The sequence below is a fragment of the Sarcophilus harrisii genome, chromosome 4, assembly GCF_902635505.1.
Source record: "Sarcophilus harrisii chromosome 4, mSarHar1.11, whole genome shotgun sequence".
In the NCBI taxonomy this organism is placed as follows: domain Eukaryota; kingdom Metazoa; phylum Chordata; class Mammalia; order Dasyuromorphia; family Dasyuridae; genus Sarcophilus; species Sarcophilus harrisii.
The window spans coordinates 191,538,989-191,557,533 of record NC_045429.1 but is presented as its reverse complement, the minus strand read 5'-3'; the positions used below and the strand labels follow the sequence as shown (position 1 = coordinate 191,557,533).

Sequence of the window (18,545 nt, the reverse complement as noted above, 5' to 3'; positions counted from 1 at the left end):
CCTCATTTCTTATGGATTATTAGTATTTTATTACATTCAGACCCTAAATGGTTTACCTATTCCCTCAGCGATGGTCATCTTCTTGCTTTCCAGTTGCTTGGCAGTTTTTTGCTACCAGAAAAAAGAGCTGATAAAGTTTTGTACATATAGGACCTTTTCCTTTTTCTATGGTATATAACACTAACAGTGATTGATGATGAAGTATGTTACTAATTTTCTGACAGAAAGGTGATAGACTCAAGATACTGAGAGATATCCTTTTTTGGGAGGGGGAGGAACATGGCCAATGTTACAAGGAATTTGGTTTTCTTTCTTTTTTCCCCCCTTCCCAACAGGGTAAGAGTGGGAGGAAAAAAATATATTTTTTAGTAGAAAGAAATTTTTAAAAGAAGAGTATTTTGGCACTTGTTTAGCGATACATTAAAGACAGAATGGAAGCAGAATTCTCAATAATTACTTTAAAAATTCAACATTACTATGGAAACACAAAACCTCTTGTTAACTTTCAATATTATATGAATTACAGTTGTTAATTAACTCTGTGACCTTGAGTAAGTCACTTAGCCATTCTTTCATCTCATCTCATTCTGGTTTCTAGATTATAAAATGATGATGGGCCAGGGAGGAGAAGGGAGATTAAATGAGATGACTGTTGAAGTCCCTTCCAGCTAGAAAACCTTAAGACTTTAAGAATACATAGCAATTTATAATCTTTTCATTCTAATCACGATCAATGATTAGTAATTCTAATGATTAGCTTTCTAAGCTAATTCATTCAGCTATAGTACACAAAAAGAATGATTCTCAATAATTGCTATGAGATTCTTCATTAAGGAAATGCTTCATTATCATCTAAAAGGAAAATTCAAGCATCTATGCCAGAGGCATAAAACTTAAATTTTTATATGAATGTTGTTGTTGTTTGTCCTTCATTCTGGAAGAAGACCAACATTAGGGAGATAATGCCCTGGCATGCAAGTGAATTGGATTTGAGGGAGGGAGGGCTGTGCAAAGTCACCTACCTCACTTTCCCCTCCAGAGCCATTGGGGTTCAGTGGACAGATGGATCAGGACCACAGAGATGGCTCTGGATGAAATGGGAGACCTAGACCTTTTTAAGCTGAGGTCTTCAATATCAGTAGTATATAGAACAACTATTGTAAGAGTTTTACAAACTTTTAAAAAATCACATAAAAAGCAATCTAATACTTTAATAGGGAAAAGAAATGTTCGAGTTTCCCCCTAATTTGCTACATATTTCTTAATAAAGGTTAACTAAGGAATAATTTGTGAATCACTAAATTTTTAGTGACTAATTAAATGTCAAATTAGATGTTATAAAGATAAGGTCAACACAGGGCTGAATTCTTTATTCATTAATAGAAACTGCTATTTATTAACTTAACCCAGGCCTCCCTAACCCTCTTCTAAAAGAATTATAAATTTGTAATACTAGACTTTCTCTTGGATTCTAACACATGTTCTAACAAAGTTCTAGACTTTTTTCTGCTATGAGTTTTAGACTCTCCTTTAAATGTTAGGGTTTGAATATGAATTTCAAAGATACCATGTTCTTATAAAGCATGCTCAGGACAGGAACTGGAATAAAAAAAATCTTGTTTTCCAAATAAAAATAACATTTGCAATTGTAAATATTGTAAATATCAAATAATATTTGTAAAGTGGTTAATACAATGCCTGGCACACAATGTGTTTGATAAATGCTTAATTCTCTTCCCCATCCAGTTTGTAGCTATTTTGATAATGGTAACATAAAATGACACAAAATAGTCCAATGCTTATTGATCTTCTTTCATAGTGTTCTTTGGCCTGGGAAATCTAAGCATATTAGTGGAAAATTAGAGACCTTGGAGATGAAATCCCAAATGTGTTTCAAACTATTTCCAGCGTTCTTAAGGAAACTCCACACTATTTCTGTGAACTCCATTGAAGTAGGTACTTAATAAATGTTTATTGAATGAACAGCAGAACTCTATTTATTTTGCTCCTGGGTTTTTGAAGAATGATTTTCAGACTGAGTAAGATATAACAAAAAATAATTAATAAGAAGTTGCAACCTGGGAAAAGTAAGGAGATGGTGGAAAAAATATGTTGATGTTTCTTAAGTGATGGACCCCACAAGAAGTACCATGGATAGTGATTGCTGAATCACTATCACAATCTTTCAAAGGTTAAGGAAAATGGACATTGAATTGCAGACTATTACCTTAATTTCTGAAAGACAGAAGAGATTGGAGTGTGTAAATGACTGGCTGATGAGTTGGCTTTGTTCCTGGAAAAATTCTAAAATACATTATGGAAAGGATCACCTAGGAACATTTGGAAAAGTAAAGCTGTCTTCTTTTGTGACAATTTTACTAGACTGGTTAGACAAGGAAATGTTTCAGCAAAGGCTATGTTCTCTTTATGAGCAAGATAGAGAAAAATGGGTAAAGAATACAATTAGGTGTATTTACATAATTGGTTGAATGATAGAATCTATAGAATAGCCATTATTGAGTTAAGACTGATCTGAAGACATGGAATAGTGGGTCTCATAAATTTGTCCTTAGCTCTAAAAACATTTTTGTCAGTAACTGAGGTAAAGAAATACATAGAAGAAACCTGTAAATGAAAGTTAAAATATTAAATAATGAAGCCAAGGACTCAAAAAGATATTGCCAGTTTGGAAAAAAAGGGTTTGACTTGAATGAGATGAAATTTTATAGGCAAAAATATTAGTTATCTTTGAAAATAATGTTAATAAGATGAAATTTGATTTTGGTTGGGATTTTTGGGGAGGGGTCAGGGAAGAGTTTGACAATAACTAAAAGAGATACATAATTTTCTAACTATATGATGTTAAAATGCACTTAATTTTCATAAGAATAAAATTATTTTAGGGGCATCTAGGTGGCACAGTGGATAGAGTACCAGTCCTGAAGTCAGGAGGACCTGAGTTCAAATCTGGCCTCAGACATTTACCACTTCCTAGCTGTGTGACCCTGGGCAAGTCACTTAACCCCAATTGCCTCACACACACAAAAGAATAAAATTATTTTAATTATCAATAAAACTATTTTTACTATTTAATATCCAAAATATACTGTCCAATATTAAATTATGTTTCACATTTGTTAAGGCAAGAGTTTTCACCTTGGGAATTCATGAACTTCTTTTCAAAATATCTTGAATAAGTAGTATTTTAATATAATTGCTTTCCTTTGTAATTGTACACATTTTATGTATTTAAAAAATCACACTGTCAAAAGAGTCTTTGACATACAAAATATCAAAAAAACAAACAACCCAAATCTCTTGTGCTAAGGAATCTTCTGTTCATCTGTGAAATGACGAGTTTGTAAACACAGAAAAATCAGGGGTCAAAGAAATATATGTTAGTGGTTATGAGACACTATAGAAGTCAAAACATGTAATTCCAACAGTTTCAGATTTTAAGGATGGGCCTGTTAAATTATAACAAAAAGACGCTTAAATATTTTGTAGAAAAATGCAAATGAATGCTTTAAAAATTCATAAAAATCAAATGAGGACTATAACTGCTTTTCTAGACTGCAGAAGGAACAAAATTATAACCCCAAATATTTTATTATTACACTTAACATCAAAAAGAAACTGGTGGCTCCTTAAAACTTACATTTTGATGAGCTAATTTACCATCTATTATCAATTTAAAGAACATTTTGAAATTAAAAGTTAGAATATCATCAAATTATAATATTACAATGCAATTTTCTAATTTCTCCTAGCACTGTAGGATCAAAAGTTAAATTATAGGGGGAAAATATGTTCCTTTTAATAAAAACAGATGCGTATTACCTGATTCGGGTGTGTATATTTAAAATAATATGGCAGAGGCACTAAACCACAATAGGTTTTCAGAGGATCACAGAGGTGTGAATATTAAGAGAAGAAAGTGGATGCTAATGAAACAGTCATGACAGATAGCTATACAACTGAAATGAGATTCAGAGCAGTCAAATCAGTGACCAGATATCTAATAAGAGGGAGTAGTTAATTATGTAGTTCCATATTTATCTAAAGAAAACCTGGGTTTTCTATAGAAACTAACTTTCAATTTTTATTACATGTTTTTTAACCCTCAAGACGTGAGAGTGCTAGTTATATACAATTGATGGAACAATCAAATGTGAATTTTCAACCTCATAATGTTTAAAGAACAATATGTTCTTCAATGAGAACTCAGTAAGTTCTATGTACAATGTAAGTATATAAACTCTATGGATGCCAAACTTCTTTGCAATCTTGACTACTAGTTTGGAACTAATTTAAATCTAAGAACACAAATATATGAAACAAATACATCTTTAAAAGAATGAATATTTTGATGTTTTAGTTATTTAGTTTCACAGATTTTCTAAAAATTGGTTTAATTCTAAATATGGAAATTACATTATGCCTGACAAGACATCAAAATGATAAATTTAGCCTATTACTAAAAAAGCTCATGCTAATGAGCACATGGGTAAAAATGAAACGAGGAAAAGATATCTGAACTTACCAGCCACCAACCAAGCAACAGAATGTCTGACGACAGACACCAGGTGTATGTATCAATCCCGATTCTACCACAAGCATCAAACTTCAAGTGTTTATTAACTTTAGGAATCCTATGTACAAAGACAGAAAGCACAGCCAACCTAGTCAATCCCTAAACTATAAAAGTATAACCATCTTAAACATCTCCAGATACTAGACTGCTTTGAAGTCTTTGGATTCTTTCACAAAGAGATTAGAATTCAACACAGTGACTCATCTTCACAACAGAGCTATCCTTACAAAGACACAGAAGCTATAACCTCTCTCATCTCCCCCAGGGACCCAGAACCTTTCTTTCTTAGAAACGTGAAAGAAATATCCTATAGGCAAATTGATTAAGAAATAATTATAGTGCCTTTGGTTCCAAGCCACAGTGACTAAATATTAAATTTTGAGAAGTTAGAACTGAGAGGAACACTTGCTATAAGACTACAGCAGAAAGAAAAAAATATGGCAGAGGCAATAAACCACATGATAGGTTTGCAGAGGATCACAGAGGTGTGAATGTTAAGAGAAGGAAGTGGATTCTAATGAAACAGTCATGACAGATAGCTATATAACTGAAATGAGATTCAGAGCAGTCAAATCAGTGACCAGATATCTAATAAGGGGGAGTAATTAATTATGTAGTTCCATATTTATCTAAAGGTAAAGAGTAATTATTTTAAAGTAAAACAACTATTTTAATCTTGGACAAGCATTATAGTCATAAAATCCTTCTAAATTTTTATGGTATAGAAACAAATATTACTTTGCAAACTATATTTTTGCAAGTATATCATACATGTAATTTAACCTAAATGGAGGAAATGATCCTAATTTTTTAAATGATATTTCTTACCTTTTTTTTAAACTAGGCATTTTAATACTAGGCATTACACAAAGTCAGTGTTCTATATAAAAGTATTACAATTTAGCAAAAATAGCTAATGATCACTGTTAATAGGAACAAATTTTAAATGTGCAAATTTATTAGATGGGTTTGTTTTATATAGGTGATATAGAGGCAATTAGGTAATACAATGGATAGAACATAGTCAGGAAAACCTTAGTTTAATGTGGGACTCTGAGAAAGTCACTTAACTGTTGTTTGACCCAGTTTCCTCATCTGTAAAATGAGCTGGAGAAGGAAATGGCAAAACACTTAAGTATTTTTGCCAAGAAAATTCCAAAAGGGGTTATGAAGAATAGACATGACTTGAAATGATCAAAAACATTATGTGAAGATAATTCCATTGACAGTAAGTACTGTTGTATCTTTTGATTGTTTCTCTCATAAATGCTTTTTCCTAAACTGCCTTCTGGAACTAAAAGAACACACCACCTGTGGTCTGACAAAGCAGGACTCTAGCAAATCTACCACTTCCCTAATTCTGTACCCAATACCTCTCAATGTAATCAAGAAGACATCTTTTTTGGATGCTATCGTATCATTTACTTGAATTGAAATTGCAGTTCAAACTCTCAGATTTTTAAAAAATTACTTCTTTCTGGCCATGCCCATCTTCATTATACAGATTGTAAAATCAAATAATTAGATGAGATAAAATGTTCTCAGATCCAAAGAGTCTCTGATTAAAAATGGTTTGTCCAGAGATTAAACCCATAATTTTGGGCACATCTGTATTCTTTTCTAACTAACTAAACTAAAATGTCTTTATGGGTATAGAAAATTTGGTCTGATATACTCTGCAAAATTCTCTTAATAAAAAAATTCACTCCTTTAGGTAACTGACAAAACATTCTGATTATGCAAAAATAGCACTGTGGTGTTAAGAAAGAAAACCCCAGTAGGGAAAGTAATGAGTCATTTCCCAAAGCTATCTGAATAGCAAATGATGAAACTCTTTATCAAGTCTGACCTTAGTGGTTAAGCATTAAGGGTAGTGATTTAAGGGAGCTCTAGGAAGGTCACTCTGCCCGAAATCTTTCTCCCACATCTTATCCTATGTCACTAGTAGAGTCCAGAAAGCCTTTTTAGCTCATAAGAATTCCCTATTAAGCTTGCAGAAAGCCTTGAGAGGCCAAGTACCTTTCAGGGTAAGACAAGCACTTTGAAATGGTAGTTGGGACCACATTAGTAAAGTGAAACATCATTTGCTCCACAGTTTCACAAACTTGGAAATTAGCAAAAGACAGAAAATACATTATTTGAAACTATCATGACTAAATGACTACTAGATGCAAAATCTTATCCATGTCACAACTCATAAATCCTCTTTGTGATTTTAGCACTGTTCTGGGCCTTTTCTTTGTCCTCTGTAATCTGTCAGTACTTAATCAGCTTCCGATATTTTAACTGCAAAGGACTACCAGAGCTATATATTCAATACTAATCTCTCAAATTCAAGTCCTATATTCCTGATAGATTATTGGTGATTTCAAACTGAACGTCTCCTAAGCAAGCTCAACATGTCCAAAACAGAGCACTTAACTGCTTTTTTTTTTTTTTTTTAAAGTGGAGAGAGGATTGAAACCGGAGGAAGACCTGAGTTCAAATTTGACCTCAAGACACTAAACATCTGTTTCAGTTTCCTCATCTGTAAAATGGAGATAAATAATAGCACCTACCTCTCGAGCTTGTTGTGAAGATAAAATGAGATATTTATAAAGAGTCTTACAGACTTCAAAGTGTAAAATAAATGCTAGCTATCAGTATCAATTTATTATAATTGTTATTATCATTATTATTCCCACTGTCCTCCCCCCACTGCCCATTTCCGATCAATACTACTTCTAAATTTTCCAATTCTTCTTGAGGATACCATCATCCTTTCACCCACTTAAATTCAAAACCTTGAGTCATCCTTGACTGCTCATTCTTATGCCATATATCTAATCAGTTAGGAAATCTGGTCATTTCTACATTAACAATCTCTCTGCCTATCCCATTTCAGGTTGGCTCTCATATCTTCTCCCCATCTACTGCAAGAGCCTCCCAATTAGTCTCTCTACCTCCAGGCTCTCTCTTCTCCAATTCATCCTCCACATAGCTGCCAATGGGATTTAACTAAAGCACTTCTTACTGGGTCATTCTCATACTCAATTAAAACTCTAGGATCTTTATTTCCTCCAGGATAAAACATAAAATCTTTTCTTTGGCAATTAAGTCTTTGTACAATCTACCCCTTCTTACCTATTTAGCTATGGACTCTTTGGTACTGTTCTTCACACTCTACACTCCATCAAACCCCCACTATAGTCTGTTCTGAGGTCTTGAATGTGAATATATTCCTTCCTCACTTCCACCTTGTAGGATCCCTGGTTCCCTTCAAAGCTTAGCTCAAACACAAATACACATATTATGCTGTCTCTCCCATAGAGCATAAGCACCCTGAGGCAGAGACTGTAATTTTTTGTCTTTGTATTATTAGCACCTAGCACTGTAGCAAAGGGCTTTAATAAATGCTTTAATTTTTAAACTATTGTGTTCAGTGCAGGAGATGTAAAGACAGAAACAAAATAATTCTTGCTCTTAAAAGGTCATTTTTTATTGGTTTTTTTACAAAGTACTTTTATATCTATTAATCCTCACAACAGGCTGAGAAGGAGTTACTCTATTTTAAAGCTCTACTTTAAAGTTAAAGGAAACTGAAATCCAGAGAGGATAATTTGCCCACAACCACACACCTGGTAGGGAGCTAGATGGCACAGTGGATAGAGTGCCATGTCTGCAATCAGGAAGACTCTTCTGGAGTTCAAATATGGCTTCAGACACTTAACCCTGAGCAAGTCACTTCACTCTATTTGCTTCAGTTTACTCATCTATAAAATAAGCTGGAAAGAAAGTGCTAAACCCCTCTAGTATCTTTGCCAAGAAAATTTCAGTGGAGTCATGTAGAGTTGGACATGACTGAAAATGACTAACTAACCAGTAAGAGTTAAAGGTGGATTATAAACCCTGATATCTTCTGACTGCATGTCCAACATTGTCCACCTTACAATACAGCCTCTATAATTATGCCTTATAATTTTCTGAGCCTACAAACAAAACCTTTTATCTAATGAGAGGAATGAAAGGGACTATCAAATGTCATTGTGCATTTTTCTAGTTGTGGTCAGGATGATATCCAAACCAATCTCTCTTATTCTATTTTCACTTCTGTCTCTGATTCTCTTCTTTATATTTTCTCCCCTTAGCCACAGAGAAAAGACTTAACCTTACTTGCTCTTAACTGCCCTTTCTTGCATCCACTTCCTAGAGTTTCTCCCATGGAATATGAAATAAGATGATTTTCAAATGCAGATTTCAAACTAGGATACAAAACAGGTCACTGCCATCTACCTTCCACTGCTACTATGATAATGATGACATTAATGTTTTACTTTTATATAGCACTTTATAAAGTATTTTCTTCACAATAAAACTATGAAATAATATAAATGACACCCCCGTTTTTACAGAGAAAACTGGATTTCTTTTTTTCCCCAGTAGTAATTATATATCAGACATATACATGTTGGAGATGGGATTGAAATTGAGGTCTCCAGACTCCACCTCCAGTGCTATTTCCATGACACTGTGATGCTATTAACAGAGAAGATTGTATCAGCCCTTATTCTTTGTATAAGAGAAAGTGAGAACAGGTCTGCATACAGAACCAACAAGTCCCTCCCATCCAAAAGAATGGATGGTAACTGTGACAATACTCTGAAATTGTGGTGGGGTAAATTTTATTTTATCTTTGATGGTTAATTTGTCATTAAAAATCCTCTGAAGAGATGCAGTAACTTTGCATATTTATTATTTACACAAATTTATTAATAAGACAGATGCAGTCCTTAATGATGCAACTTATCCAGAGTTAGTCAAGCAAAGTGGTACTTTCTATTAATACATTGCATTGAGATGTGCAGCCAAAAAAAGTGCATTAAGTGTTAATTTATGGGGAGCAAAAGAAAACATTTTTACTTAAAATAATTACACCTGTAATTTCTGGCTCCTCTTGAAAATAGAATCATTTGTTATTGTTCAGTAGTTTCAGTGACTTCCGACTTTTCATGACCGTTTGGGATTTTCTTGGCAAAGGTACTGGAATGGTTTGCTATTTTCTTCTCCAGCTCATTTTATAGAAGAATAAATTGAGACAAACAGCGTTAATTGACTTCCCCAAAGTCATATAAGTATCTGAAGCTAGATTTAAACTCGGGTATTCCTGATTCCAGGCCCATCTTGTGTGGCCACCTTGCTGCCCTTAAACAGAATCATATTATTTCATAAACAAAAATGTCTTGCATGTTGCTGAGATCCAGTTTGCTGATTTTACTAAAGAAATTGAGCCCAGCAAGGTTAAGTGACTTTGCCAGTCACTGATGGCAGAGCTGGGCTTAGGACAGTCCAGTGTTGTTTTTACTTTATCATGATACTAGATAATGTTCATCAGGTCTTTCTCTTCAAATCTCCTTCTCTTTCTTAAATTTCATATTACTCTTGGGTTTACCATTATAATCCCCCATTCACCCAGGCTCACAACCTTGTTGTCATCTTCACTCTCAGCTCACGTGTTCAATGAGTCTTGCCATTTCTACATCACATCTCTCATATATGTTCCCCTTCTCTCCACTCCCAGGCAAGTCCTCATCATCTCAGGCTTCGGTTACTGAAATGTCTTTCTAACCGGTCTCCTTGCCTTAATCCTCCTCTCACTATAACCCATCCTCCACTCAGCAGAACTAACCACCTCACTTATCTGATCAATAAACTCCAATAGTTCCTTGTTACTTCCAAGATAAAATATCAAATGCTCTATTTGATTTTTAAGCCCTCCAGAATTTGGCCTCTTCCTTCTTTCCAATCCTATGCTTTCCTCCCTTCCATATAGTCTGTTCTTTACACACGACCTTCCACCTTTCAGTTTTATGTTTTTCACTGGCTATATCCTATTTCTAGAATGCTTTCTGCTCCCTGCTGCCACCTCCCGGCTTCTTTCAAGACAGCGCAAATCACATGTCCTCTCTCCCTCCCCCTGCTCCTGCTAATGACTTTTCTCTGATATTACTTATTTATATTTATATTTACAGCTATTTATATTGTATATATCATGAATGTTTAGCATTCTATCTGAAATTCAAAGCCCTTCATAACACAGTCCTTACCCCACCCCCTATATTTCCAAAATTCTTATATCTTATTCTCTGTACTATATTCTCTTTAATAAAGACTGGCCTTTCAGCTGTTCCATCAACAAAACACTTCCATCATCCATTCTTTTTTTTCATCTCTCACCTCTGAACATGTTCTCTGGCTATCCTCCACGGCTGAAAAGATCTCCTTTCCTCATATCTACTTCCTGGCTTCCTTAAAGTCTCATTAAAATGCTACTTTTCTACAGATAGTCTTTTCCAATCCCTCTTAATCTAGTTAATTATTTCCAATTTATACTGTATATAGCTTGTTTACACATAATTGTTTGCTTGTTGCCTCCCCTATTAGATAGTGAGTTCTTTTAGGCAAGGACTGTCTTTTGCCATTTTTTTTTTTTTTTTTGTAATCTCAGAACAGTGGATGGAACATAGTAGGCACTTAATACATGCTTATTTGATCAACTAACTTTGTGTGTGTGTGTGTGTTTTAATATGTTGTCTTCACTACTGAAACTGAGTTCCTTAAGGTCACTAGACTATGTTTTTGCCCTTTTCTTGATTAGGGGGGTAGTCCCCTGAATGTGTACAATACTTGACACATGGTAGACATTTAAAATGTTTATTGATTGATTGATTTAAAATTATTTTTAAAAAACAGTTCATCATTCAGAGAGAGAGGCTGAATTTTGATTAATAGAAAGACAATAATTAAATTACTTCCCTTAACAACCCAAACAGATGAACAAAAATACTGGAAAAATTAGCATTAAAGTACATCAATATCATTGTTGAGAACAGGTCCACCTACAGACTCCGTCTGTACATGGTTTATTCCAGGAGTAGAAATAAACCATGTACAATTCTCCTACACAAGGAGTATGCCATTAAAATGGCCGAGTTCCTGAATCAGAGATTTGTCACATACAGAACAAGATCCAGTTAACTTATTGATCCCTCGATTCTCTGTGACCCAGGATTTTGTATAAGTGTTCACATAGCCTAAAATAAGCAACAAAATGATTGAAATAGCCTTATTCCTGCCTCACTAAAGGAACACTGAAAACACATTTAACTGGTAGCTGTCAGATATATGTGGCTAAGCTTAATTGATAAATTTAGCGAAAAAACTCTGCAATCTCCCAGAGGCAAAGTTCCAAGCTATTTGAACAAAGCAAAAAGCACGTGGCTTATGCCATTAATTATATGCTACTTTAGGTAGCAATGTCTCTGACAACAATGTGTGTGTGCCACCCACTGCTTCCTCCTTCCCTCCCTCTTTTTCTTTGTGTGTGTATGTAAATATGTATATTTGTATAAGTGCAAGTCAAACTATTGTTTTAAAATAAAAAACAACACTGATTTCAACCTTGCACATAGATTCAAAATTCTGTGAACCAAAACCATTTTCATCTGTTTGGAAAACTTGCATTCTAATAGCCTTACTGCTCTTCAGTTATATCTATTTCCTCTTAAAGTTACATTAAAGGATGAAAAAATTTTGTCCCTATGCTGAAAAATGTAAATAAATAGAAATATATGGGTTAAAAGAGCAAATGATAACTACAAGAATGGGGAGGGATAGTGAGACAGTAGTTTACTGGAAAGAAATCTTGAGGTTTTGATGAACTCCAAAACTCAAAGTGAGGGCCAACAAAGTTAATTATTGCCTGATAGCTAGACTGCAATATCCTTCTAATAGGTTTCTTTGCCTCAAATCTTTACATTCCCAAACAATGATCTTGAGCTTCATTAAGAAAAACACGGTATCCTAGGATTGATGATTCTAATATATTCTATTCTGGTCAGGTCACATCTGGAAAACTGCAGAATTCTGGTTACCATATTTTTGGAAAGATATTGATAAGTTGGGGTATAGCCAGGGAATGGAAACCATTATGGTGAATGTCTCTACTATACACAAGCATCATTCATTGAAGGAACTGGGTGTATTTAGCTTGGAGAAGAGAACTCTTGGGGAGAGAGATGTGATGGCCTTTTTCAAGTATCAAGGATTTGTCACATAAAAGAGAAAACAAAATTGGTCTGCTTGGCCCCAAGGGGCAAAATTAGTAATAATATGTGGAAGTTGCAAAGAGATAAATTTAAGCTAAACTTCAAGTAAAAATCCTTCATAACAATTAAAACTATCAAAAAATTTAATGTCAAGGGAGACATCAAACAAAGAGTTCCAGTGAAAAGGGGATTCCTTAGGGATGGTGAAGTTCTTTAGATGGTCTTGTTTGCTGATTACAGAACTACAGATCCCAGAACACAACAGAGAATCACAACCATTCAACTATCTGGCTTGACAATCTGCACTGGAAAATATGAATGTATAAAGAATGCCAGATGTACAGGCTATAATATATGATTGGGATGTTAACCCATCTGAGTGAAAGAGTTTGTATGTGTGTTGGCCAAACATTGCAGAACAACAAGTTAGACCTATAACTAAAGAGAACAGAAGAGAATGAATTTAAGAAACTGCCTACAGCTTTCAAATATTACAAGTTATTCTCTAAACCAAAACACCATCCTTTTAATAACAATATTTTTCTGGTGATGTTATTAAGTGTTAATAGCTTAAAAGTACATTAGGATTTTGGGGGAAATAATGTAGAAGTAAAGCAAGGACTTATGGAACACCACAACTTCTAAAGAAAAAAAATTCTAGGTTATCCAAATATTTACAATATTTATAATAGGTATATTAAATAGGTGTGAAATAATATCAACAATGTACACTTCTTAAACAAAAATGACAACATATATTGTATACTATACATCTATATACACTTCATTTCTAGAAAAAAATATTTTTTGCTTCTTATTGTTAGATGTGCTTCATCTTTGGCCAAAGATATAATATTCCTATATGCTAACCAATCATCTATAAACGCAAATTTTCTTAACCATCTGAGTACTTTTCAAACCAGTATCTCTCTTGAAGTTCAAAGAAGAAAAACAACTAAAATCTTCTCTCATTTGCCCATGACCTTATAATCCCTGGCAGAAAGATTTGTAGGTTTTTACGAGTAGCATCATTTGTCACCATATAAATCAATAGAATTTGTTAATAGAAATCATGTTTGATAATCATACTTCATCTTTATTCTAACTTTTTCTCTTCCCCTAATCAGTTCTTTTTCCTATTTTCCATTCTGTATATGGTATTAATAATTTCTCAGTCAACTAAGCCCAAAACTAGTGTTTGAGCTTTATCATCATATATCTTTTCTGCCCAATCATTCAGGGCCACTGAATATTCATATAATACACATAATAAATAAACATACACACATGATCTTGTTGTTCAGTGGTTTTTTTAATTGTGCCTGACTCTTCACATCATTTAGGGCTTTCTTGCCAGACATACTGGAAGAGTTTGCCATTTTTCTTCTCCAGCTCATTTTACAGATGAGAAAACTGAGGTAAATAGGGTGAAGGGCAGCCAAAAAAGCCACAAAATTGCAAATAATATGAGGAAGAGCACTGAAAAACAAATGGAAGGAATTATACTACCCTTGGACTACAACATAGTTCTCCTCCTAAAACACTGTATATGGTTGTGGTGGTAGAAAACCAAGTTTTCTAAGTTCTTATTGCTTTAAAGGATAATTTAGATTTTTTTCCTAATTCAATTCAGACACTTACAACATGAAAGGTTTTATTTTTCTGCCCATTCATATTTATTATCCAGAAAAGTTTTCAATTTATATTTTCTCCTCTACTTCATTTATAAAAATGTTCAATTAAACTGTTCTTTGCTATAACAACCCCATTGCTGACAATTTTGCATCCAAAAAAGTGTCCCCCTACTCAAAGGCTAATGAGATCTCAAAACTGGAACATTTCTGTGCTCAAGCAGCTTACATTTTGTCAGGGGAGACAACATGTAAACACTCAAGTCTAGATAAACTAATGCAAAGTCATTTTTGGTGGCACACACTCTTACTAGCTAAGGGCATCGAGAAAGCCTTCATGTGGTGAATGAGCTGAGCTTGGAAGGAAATTTGGGATTTTAAAAGGCAAAGATGCAGAACTTTCCTTCACCTAGGATTACTAGGAGGAGATAGTCCTACAGAAGAAGGATAAACTTTTGTGTAAGGACACAAAGGTGACCAATTTGGATGAACTACAGAACGACTACTGTTTGACTCTTCATGACTCCATTAAGAGTTTTCTTGGCAAAGATACTGGAGTAGTTTGCTCTTGTTTTTTCCAGATCATTTTACAGATGAGGAAACTGAGGCAACCAAAATTAAGTAACTTGGCCAGAATCATACAGTTACTAATATCTGAGGCTGGATTTAAATTCAGATCTTCCTGAAGCTTAGTACTCTATCCACTAGGCCACCTAAGTGCCCTCATGGAATGACTAATGGGAAGTAATAGGAGTCAGATTGTGAAGGATTTTCAAAACTAAAAAAAAAAAAAAATAGTCTGTTTTTAATCACAAAAGTAAATAGGAAGCCACTGAAATTTATGAATTAGGGAAATGACATGGTTGGATATCCAACCATGTCATTTCCCTAATTCATAAATTTAGGAACTTAAGCAGGTTATGTAGAAGATGTGTAGGAGAGGGGAGAATAAAGCTAAATACAAGACTAAAGCAATATTTCAGATATGAGGTAAAGAGAGCTTACACTAGGAAGGAATCTAAATGATAGTTCAAAAAAGAAAGGCTAGTTAAGAGATTCTATCTAAGGAGGAGAGAGCTGGATACTCTGAAGAGGTAACTTTTTATCCCCCTCAAAATGATATAGCAGACTCATAAAAGCTTTCAGTTGAGGGAACATCCAGTGAGAGCCAGTAAAAGAAGAAATGAGTAGTAGTAGTTGCTGATTCCCTCTCTACAAGTATTAAGAATGCTCTTTTTGTCAACCTAATAAAAAATAAGTTGAAACATCCATTCTTTCCTTGGGAAATGTATCCAAAACATAACAGAGAACCTTAAAAGATTGATTCAGTAAAACAGATGACTTCTATTGATTCACAGGGGCACAAATGACACTTCCAGAAGGAACCTAAAACCTATTGCCAAGAGTTATGCAGTGTTGGGCAGGAAAAATAAGACCTTAAGAGCAGAAGTTGAATTTTTTTCACTTGTTTCACCCTATGAGAAATGTGGAAGAGAACAATTAATTTGGGAAATGAACAGTTCTCTAAGAAGGTAGTATATGAAAATAAGATGTAGATGGCTTATAAAAGAAGGAGAATAAGAATTTAAGTACTTACCATGTGACAGGCATTGTGCCTAGTGCTTTTTCAAATATTATAGGGTTGACAGATTCCTGGTCAGTGATGGAGTACATCTAACACAGGCTGGTAATAAGGGAGTTGCCCAAGACTGAAATTTTGAAGACACAATGGGCAACAAAAGTGATACTGCTCTGAAAGGTCAATGTAAATGCACAAAAATGTACAGAAGATAGAAGCAAGGTCAAATAACAGAAGAGCTAAAGCTCAGAAGGAACTGAGAATAGTGAATAATGGTAAGGACATCAAATAAGTTGTGTTTTTGTTTTTAGGTTTAAGTATGTGTGTATTTGTGTGTGTGTGTGTGTGTGTGTGTGTGTGTGTGAATTATATTAGGAGAAAAAAAGATTAAAGAAGGAATAGAATCTTTTTTGGATGGATAGTATGAGGGTTACTAATAACAGAGAGAAAGAAAGCTGCTCCATTTATATTTTCCTTCTGTTTTTCTTTTCTTTTTCCTGCAAAGGGAAAGACCTTTACATTGGAAATGATAGCACAAAAATAATTAACAAGGAGCTAGTTCTTAAAGTAAGCAAGGAAATAATAAGAAAGGCTTTAGGTGCTCTTGATGAGTTTAAGTTAGTTGGTCCAGATGACTGAAACAATTAGCAGATATAATGGCTGAGCCATTATTAGTGTTATTTGAAAGATAAGGGAAAATGCAAGAAATGCCACAAGATAGGAGAAAGGAAAGTATCTTGACTAAAAGAAAAAGAACAAGAAGAAGCGTAAAGTCTGCAAACTACAAGCTAGTAAACAAATTTAATTTTACAAGTGGATCACTAAAAAAATGATTGTTGAAAAACTCAAAGAATCAACATGTTTTTTACCAGGAACATATTATTCCAGAGTAACAAAATTACTTAATTTTAGATCAAGGGAAACTAGAACATCTTGATTTTGTTTTTAGGTTTCAATTCTATTCTTTTGAACGCCTGGCTTATCATTGTATTGTGATCATTGTATTCTAAAACCTCTCAAAGGTTATTTTCTTTGTAATGTTCCTATCACTGTATAAATTGTACTTCTTTTTCTGCTCATTCCACTTTGCAACAGCTCATACAGGTCTTCCTAGTTTCCTTTGAAATTATCCATTTCATTATTTTTTATGGCACAATATTCCATCCCATTCATTTACCATAGTTCATTTAGTCATTCCTCAACAGGAACATACTCTTTATTCCCAATTTTTTTAATATCATGAAAAAAACTTGCTATAAATATTTTACACATATATATTCTTCTCTTCTAACTTTGAAGAGTCTGGTAACTTTGTAAGCATAATTCCAAATTGCTTTCCAGAATGGCTAGACCAATTCTAAACTCCACCAACAGAGTAATCTGCTTTCCTACAATCCTTCCAACATTGCCATTTTCTTCTTCTGCCATCTTTGCCAGTATTGTAAGTATGAGGTAGAACATCAAAGTTAGTCTAATTTGCATTTCCCTAATTATTAGTGATTTGGAACACTTTTTTCATATGATTATTGATAACAGACTTTTTCCTTTAAAAACTGCCTGTTCAAATCTTTGATATAAAATATACCTATTGATGAATGGCTTTTGCTCTTATAAACTTAAAATACTTCTTCATGTATCTTAGAAATGAGGTTTTTATGAGAGAAATTTGTTGAAAATATCTTTCCTAGTCAGCTGTCTTCTAATTTTTACTACATTAGATTTGTTTCTGCAAAGAAAATTTTTTTTTCACAGAATTATCCTTCTTCACTTTATCGTGTGTGTGTGTGTGTGTGTAAATGGAGAGAGAGAGAAAAAAGGACAGGGACAGGGAGAGAGAGAAGAAAGGAAAGATCTTCTGTTTTCATCTGGAGTTTATCTTGCTAAGGCCCAAACATAATTTCTACCAGACTTGCTGTTGAGTTTTACCAGAATACTTTATCAAATAGTGAGTCATCCTGTCCCCCAGTTCCATTGACAGATATTCTCTCTTTCTAATCAATTTAATGATTACTATTTTCTATTATAGCTTGAGACCTGGTATTCATAAACCTCTCCTTCCCAATTCTTTCTCTTTTTTTCATTATTTTTCTTAAGACATTTAACCCTCTGCTTTTAGCTCTATAAAATATTCTTTTGGGAATTTGAATGAGACAGTACAGAATAAACAAACATAGGTATAGCATTGTCACTTTTGCTACATTAGTTCAACCTATCCATGAGCAATGTTTCTCCAATTATTTATGTCTATATTTCTACAGGATTTTATAGTGAGATTCATATAGTCCCTAGGTAAATCTTAGAAGATAGAGTGTCAACTTTTTATTACTTCTGCAATTTTTTAATGAATTTTTTCCTTTTAATTCTTATTAGATTTCCTTGATTATATTTAGGAATATAATAATTTATGTGGCTTTATCTTATATCCTGGAACTTCCCCAAAGTTATTAATTATTTCAATAAAACTTTTAGATGGCTCTCTAGGTCTCTAAATACATCATCATCTCTTTAAAAAGAAAAACTTTTATTGTTCCTTTGCTTATGCTTACTCCTGTGAAGCTAGGGCTGGACAGGGAGCCACTGGGAATGGGAATTTATTGGATCAGGCTCTGTTTCCAGGTGTGCTGGCCCAGAGTCTAAGGATTTTCTGGAGCTGTGTT

At 33.9% G+C, this 18,545-nt stretch overlaps 1 protein-coding gene across 6 annotated transcripts in view; it reads right to left on the bottom strand.

Moving 5' to 3' along the window:
• WASF1 (WASP family member 1) overlaps window positions 1-18,545 on the bottom strand; it is a 123,809-nt gene that overhangs the window by 35,817 nt on the left and 69,447 nt on the right. For 4 of the 6 annotated variants that reach the window (XM_031964412.1, XM_031964417.1, XM_031964413.1 and 1 more), the window contains exon 3: window positions 4,544-4,652. The exons of the other annotated variants lie outside the window; for them this stretch is intronic. The gene's annotated coding sequence lies outside the window, so the exon portion shown is untranslated. The remainder of the gene's footprint in view (window positions 1-4,543; window positions 4,653-18,545) is intronic. 6 annotated transcript variants of the gene reach the window in all.